Source organism: Propithecus coquereli, unplaced genomic scaffold (assembly GCF_000956105.1).
Source record: "Propithecus coquereli isolate 6110/MARCELLA unplaced genomic scaffold, Pcoq_1.0 Scaffold14, whole genome shotgun sequence".
Classification (NCBI taxonomy): domain Eukaryota; kingdom Metazoa; phylum Chordata; class Mammalia; order Primates; family Indriidae; genus Propithecus; species Propithecus coquereli.
The window spans coordinates 7181951-7200851 of record NW_012138302.1 but is presented as its reverse complement, the minus strand read 5'-3'; the positions used below and the strand labels follow the sequence as shown (position 1 = coordinate 7200851).

Sequence of the window (18901 nt, the reverse complement as noted above, 5' to 3'; positions counted from 1 at the left end):
TTTTTTCCCCCACCAGCCAGTTTTGTTTTCCCAGAGTGGAGCCAAAATTCCATACCAGATATGCTCCGCCTGGTAATCTTCTCACTAACAGGCCTCCTGCCAATTGGAATCGTCAATTACTGTTGGCAGAGAGAACTCACAGCCTTTCTCCAACCATGAGGGTGGTAGGCATACCAGGCCTGGGTTCATTTCAGCAGCATGGCCCCTTCCTCCTCTTCATCCTCACTGCAGGGCCAGGGGGTGGGGTTCAGAATCTGCATTGTTTTGTGAAGAGGATAGTGGTCAAGGTCTTCGCTGGGTTTCTATGGGCAATCACAGGGAGGCAGAACCTGTGAATAGGGAGTGTAGGCAGCCGATGGCTAGAGCTGTGGGTCTTCCTTCAACCTGGGGACCCTCGGGCTCTGCAGCTGCAGGAGACACAGCCAGAAGGTGTGGGCGAAGGGAGGTAGATGTGGCAGGCAGCTCATTGCCCAGGCCTGACGCTTCAACCCCTATAGCATCACAGACATATGCCAACAACTCCACCCTTCTCTGGAAAGGGTGAGTTATTGACTGTGAAGGAAACACAAATAATGGAGGTTATTTCCGTGCAAAGACAACGTGAGACAGGGTTCTCTTTTAGCTGTAAGTCTTATCAACAATGGCTTCTTTAAGTGCTTCCAAAGTGTCTATCCATTAGGGCCAAAGGAGGAGCTTTGATTCTCCCTCGGAGGAGAGAGCAGTTTAATAAACCAGCAAGTGGATGGAGCCTCTAAATTCAGTAATTGTGAAGTGCAGATAAATCACTGCTGTCAATGCTGACTTTAGACTTTATTCTTTCAAAATACTGAGATTCAAATAGTGATACGCCTACTCAGCAACTGGACACACACAGCTCACAGCCCCCAGGCACTGGACTGGAATGTTCCCCAGAGTTGGACCTCATTTCTGGCTGCCTATTGGGAAGTGAAGACAGAGGAGGGAGGTTGAATTACAGCCTGAGCGCTGACCCATTCTAGTGGCAGAGAGATTGTGGAAGCTCAACGTGAAAAATTCATTGTCCTATTTGGCTGTGTGTTAGGTTTCCTCCCTGGAGCTGCTGGTGCAAAGGAGATGAGGCTCTGGTGTCTTTCCCCAGCTGCACACCTGGGCCTTCCAACACATTATTTGTGGTTGATTTGCTCACCAGCAACATGAGGGCATGAACAATGGTACGTGATCAAAGCTGGAAGTTTAGCAGACTCCAGTTGAGCCAAGACTGGGAGGATATTTCCATTTACTCCCTCGGATTCTTCCCCCTAGAATATGTGGTATTTCTACCCCCTCCATTCAACTCTAAGTAAGTTTCATGCGAAATGCAAGAAAGTGCAGCCCTTATATTTATAAACATGTCAACTTGCAAATGGTTGGATAGATATTTGAATTATTGATTGTTAAATATTTAAGCTGAATTCCTCATCCATCAGTTCTCATGAGAAGCCAGGGGACAGATTTACGATGCTGGAGTTTTTCTGGTTAGTTGGCAGTTGGCATCTCTATTAATTATAGCTCACGCGGTAGGTTCTGCAGCATTCATTGCAGGCACTCAGAATCCGCATCTCCATTATTCCTTTTAAAGAGGGTTTGTGCAGCAAGCGCCCCTGAAGTGAAACGAAAAAGTAACATGCCATCTCTGAATTATTGCTGCCACTTTTGGAGGTTTTGGTGGGTCTGATTGTGTCCGTGACTATAGAGTAGTTGAAAGAGCAAGATTTTCAGAGGCAGATGGATCTGGATTTCAGTTCTAGCTCCCTCGCTTTCTCATTCCGTGAACCTGAACAATTTTCTTCATATCTCTGAATCTCAATTTCTTTATCTAAAAAAAGTTTCTTGATTCTGTTTCATTAATGAAATAAAAATAAAGACTCTTGCTCATGCTTCTCCTCGCTCCTTCTGACTCGTGACCAACCCTGGTGCTTCCTCGTGTGGCCTTGTGTGGCTTGGAATGCCCTCTCCTCTTGGGAACTGTAGTAAACTATTTTTCCAATGGCAATCATCTCCTGATCTGTTGGTTTCACCATCCCTCAATAATAATAAAACCTACATTTGAAAACACACATATATATAATAATGGGTACCATTTACCAGCCCCTTTGTACGTGCCAGACACAGTTCTAAGTGCTTTACATAAATTAACTTGTTTAATTCTCACACTAACCCTTTGAGGGATGTACCATTTATTAGTCCCACTTTATAGCTCAGAAAACTGAGGCACCAAAAGTTTAAGGAAACTGTCTGAGTTCACACAGCTGGTAAGTTGGTAGAATTGGGTTTTGAGGCCCTGGATTAATGAAACTTTCTGCAGTGAAAGAAATATGCTCTATTCGTGCTGCCTAAGTAGTAGCATTAGCCACATGTGGTCATTAAGTACTTGAAATGGGGACCGAGGAACCGAATTTTTAATTTTATATGAATTTAAGTAATTTAAATACCCACATGTGGCTAGTGGCAACTGTATTGGACAGTGCAAGTACAGACCCTGTACCTCTAATGACTACGTATACCATAGGAAAATGAAATAGGCTTTTTTCCTGCAGGACTTCTCAGAGCCTTTGTGTGTTGATAGACACTGTGAAACTCAAGGAGGAAATAGAACCTACCCAAGGGGATACAATCTCTTCTGATCACTGGAGATTGACAGATGACCTCTGCTCTCACAAGGACATGTCTGGGGGACGGACACCCAAAGCTGGAGCAGGTGTCTGCCATGCAATGTGACAGAGGCTGCCCAGGCCCCAGGTACTTTCCTGAAATTTCCACTGTGGGAATCAGTCCTCCAGCACAGAAACAAAAACATCTCACCCCAAGCATACACAGGTGGTAAAAGGGAAACCTTATCCCAGGAGCACATAGTTATTTTAACACAGAATAGATTAAATAGTTTAAATTAATTAAGACACAAACTCTACAAATTACAGATTTGCACTTTACTTACATCAGTGCTACTCAAAGTGTGGTCCCCACAAGCAGCAGCAGCACTGCCTGGAAACTAGTCAGAAGCAAATTACAGGCCCACTCCAGACCTAATGAATCGAACCCTGGGGGTGGGGCCCAGCAATCTGTGTCTTAACAAGTCCTTCAGGTGACTCGTTCAAGTTTGAGCTCACCTACATAAATTATCTAATTTAATCTATAGAGCTAGAGGAAGAGGGGCCCAGGGAATTCAATAACATGCTCAAAGTTACACTGCAGAAAAATTTACAGAGCTGGAGCATGAACGCAGTTCTTAACCAGCTGATGGTATTGGCCAGAGGTCTTCCAGATAACCCAGGGAGAGCCCCAGCTGCAGGCTGGCCCTCTGTGTTTGCCCAGGACTCAGCGGGGCAGTGACCGAGGCGCAAATAAGCGCCCCCCCGCACCCCACCCCCCACATTTCTTTTTCCTACCTTTACCCTTCCCACTTCACTTTCTGTCCCTATCTTGTCAACAGGTACACAGTAAGCAGCATTTTCCTTCTTTTCCTCATTCTCCCTCCTAAGGCTTTTGTACAGCCCCAGCCTGTCACGTGGGAAAGTAGAAATTTAATAAGCAGAATGGGGGAAGGGGAGGGGAATGGGTTCCAGGAATGATTGGGAGATGCTGGGTTAAACACAGTTAAGTAGTTTTCTTTATTGCAGGTCTTTTCGAGCTTGGACTCTCTAAATATGTGAAGCTCCACCAAGGAAGATAGGTGTGCAGCATTCACCAACTCAGACGACTACGGAGCCTTTTTATTATATTCAGAGGACATTTCAGGAGACTAGTGTTCTGTAAGGGACAGGTCCTTTCCCCAGGGAAACAGCGTGAGCCGCAAGTGGATAGGACGAAGGACAGGTAGATGCTGAAGGTCATAGTAAAGGATGGAGAAAGCCCAGAACACAGAATTCCCCTTCTACCAGCCTGTGCCACCTCTGGTGCACCCTCAACTCAGCCCCATCACACCTGCTTCTAAAGTGCCAAGTTTACTGAGCAGAGAAGGGTAATGGTAGGGAAATATTAGTACTTGGAGGGTGCTACAGTCTGAATGCGTCCCTCAAAATTCATATGGTGAAATCTAATCAACAACGGAATAGTATTAAGAGGTGGAGCCTTTAGGGTGTGATTAAGTCCTGAGGGTAGAGCTTCCTTGAATGGGATTAGTGACCTTTCAAAGAGGTTGAAGGCAGCACCCTAGGCCCTTTTTTGCTCTTCAAGGTGCTATCTTGGAAGCAGAGACCAGACTATCACCAGACACTGAACCTGCCAGTACCTTGATCTTGGACTTCAGAAATGTGAGAAATAAAACTCTATTATTTATAGATTGCCCAGGCTGTGGTATTTGGTGATAGTATCATGAACAAACTAAGACAGAGGATGAGACCCAACAGTGAGCGCCCCCATAGGAGTGCTGGAACTAAGTGCTGGAGGCCCTGCTGGGGCAGTTTTTAACCCTTTAGTTGCTGGATCATGGGGAGGTGGGAGGAGTCCCCGGTGGGTGAGGAGTCCCAGATGAGGATATAGGAATGCTGAGTCAAGGTATTCTGAGAATTCAGGACAAGAGCATTCTGCCAGCTACAGAATTGTTTCAATATTTAACAATTGACACAGCTATTCTGGTGCATGCCAGCTAAACATCAGCCCTGAAGTCAGGAACAGACTTCAAGACATCGGGGTTGTATCATCAAAATAAAAAAAATGTTTACAACTTTTGGGGACACGATTAAATTGTTCTTCACGTTAAATCAGCTATATACATTATTAAACACAAGATATTGTTCTATTATTCTATAACAGTTGTCAATATCTCAAATTTTCGTTAAAGATAAGCTGTCTTTTAATTTAGGCATCTGGTACCTTTACTTGGTGGACTCAAAAACCACATCTTTCCCTAAAAGTGGTCATACAGCCCAGGTAGAGGCTCCTGGCTTGGTTGGTTGCCCATAGTAGGACAAAGAATATTTAAATTAAACTTAAAAAGCCTTGGTGCTGATCCTGGCTCTGCCAGTTACTAGCTGTGTGGCCTTGGGAAAGTTATATAGCTTCTCTGAGCCTCTTTTTCTCATGTGCAAATGGTGATAATCATAAGATAATATGCATAAAAGCAGCTGATATAACCCATTGTACTTAACATTGTACCTAACTTTCAATAAATGTTGCAAGAACTAAAAAATCGTTACAAAACCTGGAAAAGACTACTAACTAATTAGCAAACTAAAACCAACATGCACACATACATACCAGCTCATTCTGGGCCACAGGCCTCATCTGAGAAGTAGACAGTTGGTTTGGATTTGTATGTGGGAAATATTCTGAGATTAACTGTCTCCCCAACTCTGTAGCCATGGCTTCAGTTAAGGAAAAGCAGATGTGTAGACAGGAAAGGAGGTACCAATTTGAATGACAAAACTGGGCAGGAAGAATGCATTCATCACATGAAAACACACACACACACACAGAACCCAGAAATAAGCCCATGCATACGCAGTCAACTAATATTTGACAAGAGCACCAAGAATATGCAATGGGGAAAGGACAGTTTCATTAATAAATGGTGTTGGGAAAATTGAATATCCACATGCAAAAGAATGAAATTGGATCTCTATCTTACACTACTCACAAAAATTAACTAGAAATGGATCAAAAACTTAAATGTAAGACCTGAAATTGTAAAATTCCTAGAAGAAAACATAGGGGAAAAGCTTGCTGACATTGGTATTGGCAATGATTTTTTGGATACAACAGCAAAAGCATGAGCAAAAGCAAAAATAAACAAGTAGGACTATATCAAACTAAAGAGCTTCTGTACATCAAAGGAAACTATCAGCAAAATGAAAAGACAACCTATACAATGGTAGAAAATATTTGTAAACCATATACCTGATAAGGGTTTAATATTCAAAATATATAAGGAACTCATACAACTCAATAGCAAACAAATAACTCAATATTAAAATGAGGAAAAGACCTGAATAGACATTTTTCCAATGAAGACATCCAATGACCAACAGGTACATGAAAAGGTTCTCACCATCACTAATCATCAGGAAAATGCAAATCAAAACCACAATAGCCTTGTTAGGATAGCTATTATCAAAAAGACAAGGCCAGGTGTGGTGGCTCATGCCTGTAATCCTAGCACTTTGGGAGGCTTAGGCGGGAGTATCGCTTGAGGCCAGGAGTTTGAGACCAGCCTGGGAAACACAGCAAGACCTCATCTCTACAAAAAATAGAAAAATTAGCCAGGCATGGTGGTACATGCCTGTAGTCCCAGCTACTAGGGAGGCTAAGGCAGGAGGATGATTTAAGCCCAGGCATTTGAGGTTGCTGTGAGCTATGATGATACAGTAGAGTGAGATCCTGTCTCAAAAAAAAATTTTTTTTTTAAAAGACAAGAGATAACAAATGTTGGTGAGAGTGTGAAGAAAAGGGAACACTTGTATACTGCTGGTGGAAATGTAAATGGTGCAGCCATTGTAAAACAGTATGGAAGCTCTTCAAACAAATAAGAATAGAACTACCATATGATCCAGCAATCCTACTTCTGGGTATATATCTGAAGGAAACAAAATCGGTATCTCAAAGAGATATCTGTACTTCTATGTTAACTGCAGCATTTTCCACAATAGCCAAAATATAAAAACTACCTAGGTGTCTGTTGGTGGATTAATGGATAAAGAAATATATAATTTATATATATATATAATTCAGTTATAATAGAAGGAGGAAATCCTGCCATTTGGGACAACATGGATGAATCTTGAGGGCGTTATGCTAAGTGAAACATATCAGACAGAGAAGGACAAATACTGTGTGATCTTACTTATATGTGGAATCTTAAAAAGTTGAACTCATAGAAACAGAGAGTAGAATGGTGGTTGCTAGGGGCTGGGGGTGGGAAAAATGGGGAGATGTTGGTCAAAGGGTACAAACTTCCCTGGGTGAGTCAGTCAGTTTGTTTCTTACCACCAAAGACTGTTCAGAGATATTTCCTTCTAGGCTTCTTTCATGACACCATTTTCTAATTCTTGTCTACTATTGATTGAGTACTGACTATTTGGCCATTCCAAATAATCCTGCCATGTTGGTACCATGATCTCCATTTTATAGTTGAGATAACTTTAACTCAAGGACCTTAAAAGAACTTCCCAAGGTGAATAGCTGATAAGCAGAGTCGTTAAGAAAATTAACTTTGGAGGCTGCCTTCACCACTCACCACCTATGGGCAAATTACTTAATCTCTCTTTGCCTCAGTCTTCTCCTCTGTAAAATGAGGATAATAATAGCACCTACCTCATATGGGTGCTGTGAGAATGAAATGAGCTATTAATAATATATGTAAAGTATTTAGAACGATGTCTGGCAAATAGTAAGCCCTATGTAAGTGTTCGCTATTATTGTAGTAGTAGTAGTAATGGTATTAATACTGAGCTTTCTGATTCTGGAGCCTGCGTGTGCTGTGTCCACTATGTTCCTCACATGCGTATCCTCTTTCTACTATTCTCTCAGTCCACCATGCTCCCAGAGTGCCAGACCTTGAGCTTAGAGCCATGTATCTCTAAGAGAAGGGACGGCTGTACCAGTTCTTCTGACAGCGCCCCTCTTTGCTTGCCTTCATGTTTTTCTTTGTTTCAGGTTTGATAGACCATCTTCTCCCTGACTCACTGGTTTTGCTGTAAGTAATTGTCTTCTTGGAGCAACCTGAAAGGTGCTCCTGTTTGGGGCATCCTGGCCTGACGGGGGATGTAATTTGTTCCAGTATATTGTATACACAATAGAATCACAGGGTGAATGGGCTTGTTGTGCTACCCAAGGAGCTGTTTAATTATTAGGATCATTCTCTAGGCCATTCTTAATCTCAGGCCTGCCTCTGGTAGCTGCATATCTCATGATGGGGCACAACGTGTATATCAAAATCAATAAATTACAAGTTTTCAAGGCGGGAGGCCAAACAACAGCAGCCTGGTTACTGGGCACCAAAGCCAGCTTCCTCTTAGAAACCATAATCCTGAAACAATAAGTCTGGGCAGTGGGACATATTCTTGTTATGGGGCACATGCTGTTCTGACATTAAAAGAATGTGGATTGGTCTTAAAACCTGGGACTTTGTAATTACGGGGGATGAATGATTCTTAGCGAACACAGAAGCTCCCAGGGCTTAACCCACTTCCATTTGGAAATCACAACACCAGAGCGAATGTGAGCAACTAACATTGGTTGAGCACTCTGCAACATAGAAAAGTGACTGTGGTCCCTGCTGTCCTCTCAGGAAGGGAGGTGAGGGACAGACACAGAAAAGCATCTTTCCAGGAAAGCCAGTAAATAATGGAGAGAGCTATAGGGAAAGCATCTAAAACCTGCTTCAGAGCATGCCAGGGCTTCCCTGAGCTGAAGAGTCTCAAGACGAGGGGGAGGAGGAGGAGGAAACAGACAGGTGCAGCAGGAGAAGGGCAATCTAGGCAGAGCGCAGGGCTCTCTTGACATCACCAACACATGAACAGCTTTGGAAACTATGAGCATTTCTTAAATCCATTTCCCCCATGCCTGCCCCCCAGGAACAAGGTCAAGCTCTCATCATTTTTTTTTTTTAACATTTTCCCAACTCCCTCCCCTTGGCCCATGTAATGACCATTCTACTTCTATGAGTTTGACGTTTTTAGATTCCTCATATGAGCGAGATCATGCAGTGTTTGTCTCTCTGTGCCTGGCTTATTTCACTTAGCATATTGTCCTCCGGGCTCATCCAAGTTGTTGCAAATGACAGAATTTCCTTCTTCTAAGGCCGAAGAGTATTCCATTGTGTATATATGTTATTAATACAATTTTTTATCCATTTATCTGTTGATGGACACTTAGGTTGATTTCATATCTTGGCTATTGTGAATAATGCTGCAATGAACATGGGGCAGATATCTCTTTGACATGCTTATTTCGTATCCTTTGAATATATACCCAGAAGTGGGATCTCTGGATCATATGGCAGTTCTATTTTTGGTTTTTTTGAGGAACCTCCATACTGTCTTTCATAGTGGATATTCACAAACAGTGTGCAATGGTTCCCTTTCCTCCAGATCCTCTCCAACGCTTGTTAACTTTTGCCTTTTTGATTATAGCCATCCTAACAAGTGTGAGGCGATATCTCATTGTGGTTTTAATTTGTATTTCTCTAATGATTAGTGATTTTCAGCATTTTTTCTTATACCCATTGGCCATTTGTATGTCATCTTTTGAGAAATATCTATTCAGATCCATTGTCCATTTTCAAATAGGATTATTTGTTTTCTTACTATTGAGTTGTTTGAGTTCCTTATATATTTTGGATATTATCTCCTTATCAGCATTGTACTGGCATAAAAACAGACACATAGACCAATGCAACAGAATGGAGAGCCCAGAAATAAATCCACACATTTACAGTCAATTGATTTTCAACAATGGTGCCAAGAACACACAATGGGGAGTGAGCAGTCCCTTCAATAAATGATGTTGGGACAACTAGATATCCACATGCAGATAAATGAAACTAGACCCTTGTCTCACACCTTACACAAAAACCAACTCAAAATGGAGTAAAGGTTTAAATGTAAGACCTGAAACTATAACACTATTAGAAGAAAATGTAGGGGAAAATGACATTGTCTGAGCAATAATTTTTGGACATGAACCAAAAAGCACAGGCAACAAAAGCAAAAATAGACAAATGGAATTATATCAAACTAAAAAGCTTCTGCACAGCCGAGGAAACAATCAACAGAGTGAAGAGACAAACAACAGAATGGGAGAAAATATTTGCACACCATACAGGCAATCATTTTTACTGAGAATACTGTAGTGGACTTCTGGTACTCTGTCTCCTGCACTTTCCGTAACCTTTCCCACCACTGTCACCACCCTCCTAAATCCATCTTTCACTGAGTCATCTCCTTCTTCCCTTCTCAAAACCCTTCAAAGTGGCCTCACCAGCAGGATAAAATCTTATCATCTATTTAGTTTACTAGCCAGTGCCTGATGTGAGCTCATCTGGTCTCCCCCAGGGAGCCTCATCTCCTGCCTTCCCCTGTCTTTTGCTCTGGTAACACAAAACTAAACGTTGAGTGTCATCTGAGTGCTAGACACTGTGCTGAATGGTTTCATTTTATATATTGTGTCATTTAATCTTCATAGCAACCGGATGGAGCAGAGCAACTTATCCTCATTTTACAGATGGATCCAAAAGTTAAGCCTATTTGACCCTAACACCCACGCTATTCCTAGGGCTGTAGTTGGGATTAAATTTGTTTCTGTTCGGACTTTTAAACTAATGATGAAGAAACCCTGGAGAAATAAAACTATATGTTAGTTACATAAAAGAAAGATAAACATTTAGTCACAACCATTAAATTAGCAATCCACTTACTAAAATCACATTGAAGACGTAGAAATGACACTCGACACCAAGCTCTGCCTACTGACTACCCATCTGACCTAATTTCCTAACAGCCCCCCTCCTGCTCACTGTGTTTCAGCCACACTGGTCTCTGCTCTTCTCTGAATGGGCCAAGCAGGCTCCCACTGCAGGATTTTTGTTTTAGCTGTTCTCTGTCTGAAAGAGTGTGCTCATCAAGTTTTTGCACAGTTCACTTTCTCACTTCATTGAGATCTTTGCTCAGGTTTTACCTCCTCAGAGAGAACTTTGCTGGCCACTTTCTAAGATGTCACCATCTTGTTCAGTCTTTCTCTTTCCTGGTACCCTTATTCATAGCCTTACTACTACTTGACAGAAGATTAGATATTTATTTGTTATCTGTCTTTCTTATTTCACAGGGTTCTAGAACGGTAGGACCTATATCTCCAGAACCTAGAACTGTACGTGACATGTAATAAACACACAATATTTGCTGAAGAGCAAAATGGCTCCCAAATCCAGACCCTTGACTCTGACCTGACTGACAGTACTAGAATAATGAGAATGCGTGGGGTCATACAGAAGGTGGCTTGGGTAACTGGTGGACAATGGAAGAATAGGAAAGATGTGGAGGCAAAAGTTGGTGGTGCTCACCTAACAATGCACAGGGAAGAGAGAGGTCTGTTAGGGTCAAACAAGTGCCAGGTCCTTTGATGGGAGTGCCGTAAATTATGGAAACAAATGGCATGAAGTAGGCACTCAATGAATGCTTAAAGTGTGGGTGAATCTCAGAATTTTATAGTTGCCTCATCCAGCTTCCAGCTGGTTCTACTCAAGTTCTGTGAGCTAAAGTTGGTCAGTGATTTTGCAAGTTGGGAGAGATTTAGTATATAGTCATTCCTCGGTATTCATGGGGGATTGGTTCCAGAACCTACACAGATACCAAAATTTGTGGATGCTCAATTCCCTGATATAAAATGGTGTAGTATTTGCATCTAACCTATGCACATCCTCCTGTGTAATTTAAATCATCTCCAGATTACCGAAAATACCTAATACCTATAAATGCTGTGTAAATATTAATAGTTAATATTGTTTTAGTTTTTTATTTGTATTATTTTTGTTGTTATATTGTATTTTTTCCCAATATTTTTGATCTACAGGAGGAAATCATGGATACAGAGGGCTTGCTATAGATCTTTTTAGTCCTGTGCTTGTAGTGGCAACATGAGTAGCCTGATTTCTGGTTCCTTTAGTGGGTAAAAACTTTCCTGTAACTCTCAAAGTTGGCTCATACCCAGCCTGTGGAGGCTGGGAAGCTGAGGACTAAGTGACTATTCCAAAGGCCTTCTCTGTTGGAGTGGTTAGTGTTTGGCAAGCTTAATGGAGATTCTTCACCATGACAACCACCTAATTTCTCAGGCTGGCTTGGAATAGCTGGATGACCAGGGGCACATTCTACAACAGTGTTTTTCTTTTTCTTTATTTTGCTTTTAAAATTTTTTAATAGCTTTAGGGGGTACAAGTTGAATTCTGTTACATGTATATACTGTATAGTGGTGAAATCTGGACTTTTGTATCCATTATCCAAATAGTGTACATTGTACACCAGAGGTAATTTTCCATCCCTCTCCCCTTCCCACTCTCTCCTTTTTTGAGTCTCCAGTGTCCATCATACCACTCTATGTGCCCTTGTGTAGCCATAGTTTAGCTCCCACTTATAAGGGATAACGTAGCATCTATTTTTCTGTACTTGAGTTATTTTACTTAGGATAATGGCCTTCAGTGCCATCCAAGTTGCTGCAAAAGACATTATTTCATTCTTATGGCTGAGTATATGTATACTACATTTTCTTTATCCACTCATTGGTTGATGGGCATTTAGGTTGATTCCATATCCTTGGCAATTATGAATTGTGCTGTGATAAACATACTAGTACAGGTATCTCTTTGATATAATGATTTTTTTTCCTTTGGGTAGATACCCAGCAGTGGGATTGCAGGATTGAATGGTAGATCTACTTTTAGTTCTTTGAGAAATCTCCATACTAATCTCTTTAGAGGTTGTACTAATTTACATTCTCACCAACAGTGCATAAGTGGTCCCTTTTCACTGCATCTGTGCCAACATTTATAGTTTTTTGACTTTTTAATAATGGCCATTCTAATTGGAATGAGATGGTATCTCATTGTGGTTTTAATTTGCATTTCTCTGATCATTAGTGATGTTGAACATTTTTTTCATATGTTTGTTGGCCATTTGTATATCTTCTTTTGAAAAATGCCTGTTCATGTCATTTGCCCACTTTTTAATGGGCTTGTTTGTTTTATTCTTTCTGAGCTGTTTGAGTTCCTTGTAGATTATGGATATTAGTTCATTGTCAGATACATAGTTTGGAAATATTCTCTCCCATTCTGTAGGTTGTCTGTTTAATCTTTTGATTATTTCTTTTGCTGTGCAGAAGATTTTTAGTTTAATTCAGTCCCATTTGTCTATTTTTGCATTTGCTGCATTTGCTTTTGTGGTCTTAGTCATAAATTATTTGCCTAGGCCAATGTTCAGAACAGTTTTTCCTAGGTTTTCTTGTAGGATTTTTATGGTTTTAGGTTTTACATTTAAGTCTTTAATCCAGCTTGAATGAATTTTTGGGTATGGTATGAGAGAGAGGTCCAATTTTATTCTTCTGCATATAGCTATCCAGTTTCCCAGCACTATTTATTGAATAGGATGTCCTTTCCCCAGTGTATGTTTTCGTCTACTTTGTCAAAGATCAGTTGGCTGTAGTTGTGTGGCTTTATTTCTGGGTTCTCTATTCTGTTCCATTGATCTATGTCTCTACGTTCATGCCTGTACCATGCTCTTTTGGTTACTATAGCCTTGTAGTATAATTGGAAGTCAGGTAATGGGATGTCTCCAGTTTTGTTCTCTTTGCTCAGGATTGCTTTGGCTATTCAGGTTCTTTTTTGGTTCCATATGAATTTTAGGATTTCTTTTTCTATTTTTGTAAACAATAACATTTGTATGTTGATAGGGATTGCATTGAAAATGAAGATTGCTTTGGGTAGCCTGGTCATTGTAATGATATTAATTCTTCCAGTTAATATCCTATGCCACGAGCATAGGATGTCATTCCATTTGTTTGTGTCTCCTTCAATTTCTTCCATCAGTATTATGTACTTTTCCTTGTAGAGATCTTTCACCTCCTTGGTTAAATTTATTCCTAGGTATTTTTTTTTTTTTTTTGTAGCAATGGTACATGGCATTGCATTCTTGATTTCTTTCTCAGTTACTTCCTTATTGGATTATAGAAATGCTACTGATTTTTGTATGTGACTTTGTACACTGCAACTTTATTGAATTTATATATCAGATCGAAGAGTTTTTTGATGGAGTCTTCAGGCTTTTATAGACATAAGATCATATCATCTGCAAAGAAGAATAATTGGACTTCTCCTTTTCCAATGTGGCTGCCTTTTATTTATTTATTTATTTATTTATTTTTCTCTTGCCTGATTTCTTTGGCTAGGACTTCCATTATTATGTCGAATAGCAGTAGTGAAAGTGGACATCCTTGTCTTGTTCCAGTTCTTCGGGGGAATGATTTCAACTTTTCCCCATTCGGTATGATGTTGGCTGTGGGTTTGTCATATATGGCTTTTATTATTTTAAGGTATGTTCCTTCTATGCCAAGTTTGTTGAGAATTTTTATCTTGAAGAGGTGTGGAATTTTATCAAACGCTTTTTCTGTAGCTACTGAGATGAGAGTATGGTTTTCACCCTTCATTCTGTTGATGTGATGTATCACATTTATCAGTTTGCATATGTTGAACCATCCTTGCATCCCTGGGATAAATCCCACTTGATCATGGTATATTATTTTTTTGATATGCTATTGGATTCAGTTTGCTAGTATTTTTATTGAGAATTTTTACATTTATGTTCATCAAGGATATTGGCCTATAGTTTTCTTCTCCCCTCCCCCCTGCCACCATCATTATCTGGTTTTGGTATCAGGGTAATATTAGCATCATAGAATGAGTTAGGAAGAATTCCCTCCTCTTAAGTTTTTTGTAATACTTTGAGGAGAATTCATGTTAGTTCTTCTTTGAAAGCTTGGTAGAATTTGGCAGTGAAGCCATCTGGTCCTGGGCTTTCCTTTCTTGGGAGACTTTTTATTACTGATTCAATCTCATTACTCATTATTGGTCTCTTCAGGTTTTCTATTTCTTCCTGATTCAGTTTTGGTAGGTTGAGTATGTCCAGGAACTTACCTATTTCCTCTAGGTTTTCCAGTTTGTTAGTGTATACTTATTCTTAATGGTCTCTGATGATCTTTTGTATATCTGTGGTATCAGTTGTAATATCTTTCTTTTCATTTCTGATTTTTTAATTTGGGTCTTCTCTCTTTTTTCTTGATTAGTCTAGCAATTGGCCTGTTGTTTTTGTTTATCTTTTCAAAAAACCAAGTTTTCATTTTGTTAATCTTTTGTATTTTTTTAGTCTCTATTTTGTTTTGTTCTACTCTGATTGTTTTATTATTTCTTTCCTTTTACTAATTTTGAATTTGATTTGTTCTTCCTTTTCTAGTTCTGGAGGTACGTAATTAAAGTGTTTATTTGAAATTCTTCTATTTTTTTGATGTAGGCATTTATTGCTATAGACTTCCCTCTTAGCACTACTTTAACTGTATCACATAGGTTTTTGGTACAATATGTTTTGACTTTCATTTTTTAAAGAATTTTTTAAATTTACTCCTTAATTTCTTCCTTGATTCAATGGTCATTGAAGAGCATGTTGTTTAATTTCCATGTATTTGTACAGATTCCAGAGTCCTCTTGTTATTGGTTTCTACTTTTATTCCATCATGGTCTAAGAAGATACTTGATATGATTGCAAATTTTTAACATTTGTTGAGACTTTTTTTTGTCCTAATGTATGATCTGTCCTGGAGAATGTTGCATGTGCTAAAGAGAAGAATGTGTATTCTGTAGCTGTTGGATGAAATATTCTACAAATGTCTGTTAGGTCTATTTGGCCTAAAGTGTAGTTTAAATTTAATGTTTCTTTGTTTATTTTCTGTCTAGATGATCTGTCTCTCTAATGCTGAAAGTGGGGTATTGATATCCCCAATTATTATCATATTGGTGTTTATCTCTCCCTTCAGATCTAATAATATTTGCTTTGTGTATTGGGGTGAACTGGTATTGGGTACATATATGTTTAGAATTGTTATATTCTCTTGTTGAGCCAATACCTTTATCATTATATAGTAAACTTTGTCTCTTTTTACTGTTTTTGACTTAAAGTCTATTTTATCTGATATAAGTATAGCTACTTCTGCTTGCTTTTGGTTTCTGTTTGCATGAAATATCTTTTTCCATCATTTTACTTTCAGTCTATATGTGTCTTTACAGGTGAGATGTGTTTCTTGTAGGTAGCATATAATTGCATCACGTTTCTTTATCTAGTAAGCCAGTCCATATCTTTTAAGTGGAAATTTTAATCCATTTACAGTCAAGGTCATTCTTGATATGAGAGGGCTTATTCCCATGATTTTGTTAATTGATTTCTGGGTGTTTGTATAATCTTTGTTCTTTTCTTTCTTTCTTATTGTTTATCATTGTGGTTTGGTGGCTTTCTGTAGTGGTAACCTTTGAGTCTTTCCACTTTCTTTTGTGTGTGTTTGCTCTACCAGTGGTTTTTATATTTTCATGTGTTTTCATGATATTAGATATAATTCTTTTGCTTTTAAGTCTGGGACTCCTCTAAGCATTTCTTATAAGGCCAGCTTTATTGGTGATGAATTCCCTCAGTTTTTGTTTGTATGGGAAAGACTTTATTTCTCCTTCATTTATGAAAAATAAATTTTCTAAGTATAATATCCTTGGCTGGAAGGTTTTTTCTATCACCACTTGGCATATATCATCCCATTCTCTGCTGGCCTGTAAGGTTTCTGCTGAGAAATCTTCTGTTAGTCTGATGGGTGTTCCTTTATAAGTGACTAGATGCTTTTCTCTTGCTGTTTTTAGAATTCTCTCTTTGCCTTTACCTTTTGACTGTTTGACAATAATGATCCCTGGAGAAGACCTTTTTGAGTTGTATGTATTTGGGAATCCCTGAGACTCCCGTATCTGGATGTCTAAATCTCTTGCTGGACTTGGGAAGTGTTCATCTATTTTTTGTTAAATAGGTTTTCTCTCTGCCTTCTGGAACCCTGATAATTTGAATATTTGTTCGCTTTAGAGTGTCCTATATGTCATGTAGGGTTTGCTCATTCTTTTTTCTGCTTTTTTCTTTATTTTTGTCTCACTGGATTATTTCAAAAGACCTGTCTTCAAGCACAAAGATGGGGTAATTCTCAGGCCACCGGCAGAATGTTCAGGTGGGAGCAGCTGCAGCTGTGCTGTGGCCCTGCTACTGGGGAGGATGGGGTTGCTTTCAGTGTGAGCAACTGTAGGCAAGCAGCCGGGGTGCTGTATGCAGGGGTGGCAGCTGCCCTGGAAGTGGGAAGTGGAATTTGTCCTAGGGGCACTTGAAAATTTGTTGCTGCTCCTCTGGCAGGGGTAGGGTGTGGGGGGGTGGTGTCAGGATTGTTGCTGTTGGCTCCTACCTGAGCCACCCTGGTGGCAGTGGTGGTGAATGTCAATGGGGATCCATGGGTGTAGAGATGCAGGGGCTATTGGGCCCTGCCTTTGCTCATTTTTTAAACAGCTTTATTGAGATGTAATTTTCATACCATATAATTTACCTATTTAAAGTGTAAAATTTGATGGTTTTTGCTGTGTTAGATTATTATTTTTTTTAAATTGTGGTAAAATAACACGATTTATCATTTTAACCAATTTTAAGTGTACAATTTAGTGTATTAATTACAATCACAATGTTGTGTAAACACCACCACTATTTCCAAAACTTTCATCACTCCATATAGAAACTCTGTAACCATTAAGCAATAACTTCAAATCCCTTAGCCCCTGGTAACCTCTTACCTTCTTTCTGTGTCTATGAATTTGCCTATCCTAGATATTTCATACAAGTGGAATTGTACAATATTTGTTTTTCTATATCTGATTTACTTCACTTGGCATGATGTTTTTAAGGTTCATCCATGTTGTAGCATGTATTAGAACTTCATTTCCTTTTATGGCTGAATATTTCATTGTATGAATATATAACATTTTGTTTATTCATTTGTCTGTTGATGGATACTTGGGTTGTTTCCACTTTTTGGCTATTTTGAATAATTCCACAGTGAACATTGGCATACCAGTGTCTGTTGGAGTCCCTGTTTTTGATTCCTTTGCATACATACTGAAGAGTGGAATTGCTAGGACATATGGCAATTCTGTGTTTAGCTTTCGGAAGACCCAGCAAACTGCTTTCCACAGCAGCTTTACCATTTTGCATGCCTACCAGCAATGTATGAGGTTTCCAATTTCTCCACATCCTCGATAACGCTTAGTATTTTCTGTTTTTGTTTTTTTTTTTAAGTTATAGCCATCCTAATAGGTGGAAAGTGATATCTCACTGTGGTATTCATTTGCATTTCCCTAACAACTAATGATGTTGAAAATCTTTTCACGTGCTGTTGGCCATTTCTATTATATCTTCTTTGGAAATATGTCTATTCAAATACTTTGCCCATTTTTAAATGAGTTTTTTGTCTTTTCATTACTGAGTTGTAAGAGTTTTTTATACATTCTTCACGCAAGTTCCTTATCAGATGTATGATTTTCAATTTAACTTTTATGATGATGTCCTTTGAGGCACAAAAGTCTTTTATTTTGATGAATCTATTTAAAATTTATTCAATTTTGATTTAGCTATTTTTACTGTTATCACTTGTACTTTTGTTTTCATATCTAACAAATCATTGCCTAATCCAAGGTCACAGAAATTTACTTCTGTTTTCTCCTAACAGTGTTTTAGTTTTAGCTCCCACATTTAGATTCATAAAGGACTTTGAGTTAATTTTCATATATGGTGTGAGGTAGAAGAATCTAATTTCATTTGTTTACTGTGGATATCCACTTGTACAAGCACCATTTTTTGAAAAACTATCTTTCCCAATTGAATTGTCTTGGCCCCCTGTTGAAAACCAATGGACTATAAATGTAAGAGTTTATTTCTGGACTTTTAATTCTATTCCATTGATCTATATGCCTATCTTTTCTCCATTACTACACTGTCTTAGTTACTGTAGTTTTGTAGTAAGTTCTGTAATCAGGACGTGTGAGTTCTCCAACTTTGTATTTCTTTTTCAAGATTGTTTTGTCTATTTGACATCCTTACATTTTCGTGTGAATTTTAGGAACAGCATGTTGATTTCCAGGGGGAAAAGCCATCTGAGATTTGGATAGGAATTGTGTTGAATCTGTAGATTATTTGGGGGAGTATTGCTATTTTAACAATATTTATTTTCCAATCCATGAACATGGGATGCCTTTTCATTTATTTAGATCTTTTAAAATTTCTTTCAATTATGTTTTGTAGTTTTCAGTATACAAGTCTTGTAGTTCTTTTGTTAAATTTACTCCACAGTG

The 18901-nt window shown here is 39.1% G+C and overlaps 1 pseudogene; it reads right to left on the bottom strand.

The window, feature by feature from the left end:
* Positions 1–312: 312 nt before the first annotated feature.
* Positions 313–18901, bottom strand: part of LOC105806254 — a 20011-nt pseudogene continuing 1422 nt past the window's right edge.